Here is a 1852-nt window from a genome sequence, read left to right on the forward strand (position 1 = left end):
ACTGGGCGCTATCTAACAAAATGAAATTCAATGGTGAAAAAAGCAAGGTTCTACATTTAGGCAAGAAAAACCAAATGTACAAGTAGAGCATAGGTGGCACCTTGCTCAATAGTAGTAACTGTGAGAGGGACCTCGGAGTCCTAGTGGACAATCACCTAAATATGAGCCAGCAGTGTGCTGCAGCTGCCAAAAAGGTCAATACAGTGCTAGGCTGCATTAACAGAGGGATAGAATCAAGATCGCGTGAAATGTTAATTCCACTTTACAATGCCTTGGTAAGGCCACACTTGGAACACTGCATCCAGTTTTGGTCACCATGATGTAAAAAAGATGGTGAGACTCTAGAAAGAGTACAGAGAAGAGCAACAAAGATGATTAGGGGACTGGAGGCTAAAGCATACAGTATAAGGAACGGCTGCTGGAATTGGGTATGTCTAGTTTAATGAAGAGAAGGACGAGGGGGGACATGATAGCAGTATTCCAATATCTCAGGGGCTGCCACAAAGAAGAGGGTGTCAAGCTATTCTCCAAAGCACCTGAGGGCAGGACAAGAAGCAACTGATGGAAACTAAGCAAGGAGAGAAGCAACCTAGAACTAAGGAGAAACTTCCTGACAGTTAGAACAATTAACCAATGGAACAACCTGCCTCCAGAAGTGGTGAATGCTCCAACACTGGAGGTTTTTAAGAAGAGACTGGACAGCCATTTGTCCGAAATGATATAGGGTTTCCTGCCTGAGCAGGGGGTTGGACTAGATGACCTCCAAGGTCCCTTCCAACTTTATTATTACTATTATTACTATTACTATTACTATTACTATTACTATTACTATTACTATTATTATTACTATTATTATTATTATTATTATTATTATTATTATTATTATTATTATTATTATTATTATTATTATTATTATTATTATTATTATTATTATTATTATTATATAGTCATAATAAAGCATAGCTTATCTTCCTGAAGGGATCATTTTTGTATGCGCAGGGAACAGTCTAGGCCAGAGGTGTCAAACTATTGTGACTTTTCCCCCATTGCTGGAGCTGGGGTGGGCATGATTTCGGCATGACGCATCTGGCTCACAGGATGGCAGTTTGACACCCCTGGTCTAAATAAAGCAGGGATCTTCAAACTTGGCCCTTTTATGACTTGTGGACTTCAACTCCCAGAATTTCTCAGCCAGGCACGCTGCCTGAGGAATTCTGGAAGTCCACAAGTCATAAAATGGCCAAGTTTGAAGACCCCTAAGAGAAAACATCTTTAAACATTTGACTTGTTTTTTTTTTGTTTTTTTTCCCCAAGGTTTTTCACCCTTTTTCAAGTATAAATTTTTATTATTTTCATCATAAAAAAAAACACATCACAAATACATCACAATGCTATAATAAAAGCCCCACCCCCCACCCCCACCCCCCGGACTTCCCAAACCTAATCCCAGGATACTATTCAGATAAAAGTAAACTACTATTAATATCCCTAACTCCACATAATATTATTCTACATAAGTAGGTGAAATATGTAAAAAAAGAAACAAGTTATCTAAAAGCCTAAATTATATTCCACCATTCTATGCTTTTTTTGAATATAAACAATTCATCTTCTCCATATTGATAAAAATTGTTCATTTGAATGATTCTTCAAATAAGCCGAAATTTTTGCCATTTCAGCAAGATGCGAAACCTTCAATCTCCAGTCCTCCATTATAGGTAAAACTTTACTCTTCCAATTTTGAGCTATCAACAAACGGGCAGCAGTTAAGCAATACAACATCAAGTTCGTTTCTTTTACATCCAAATTTTGTGTGATACCTAGGAGAAACAACTGAGGCAAAAAAAAAATT

Source organism: Protobothrops mucrosquamatus, unplaced genomic scaffold (assembly GCF_001527695.2).
Source record: "Protobothrops mucrosquamatus isolate PMUCROS unplaced genomic scaffold, P.Mucros_1.0 scaffold1411, whole genome shotgun sequence".
NCBI classification, from domain to species: Eukaryota; Metazoa; Chordata; class Lepidosauria; order Squamata; family Viperidae; genus Protobothrops; species Protobothrops mucrosquamatus.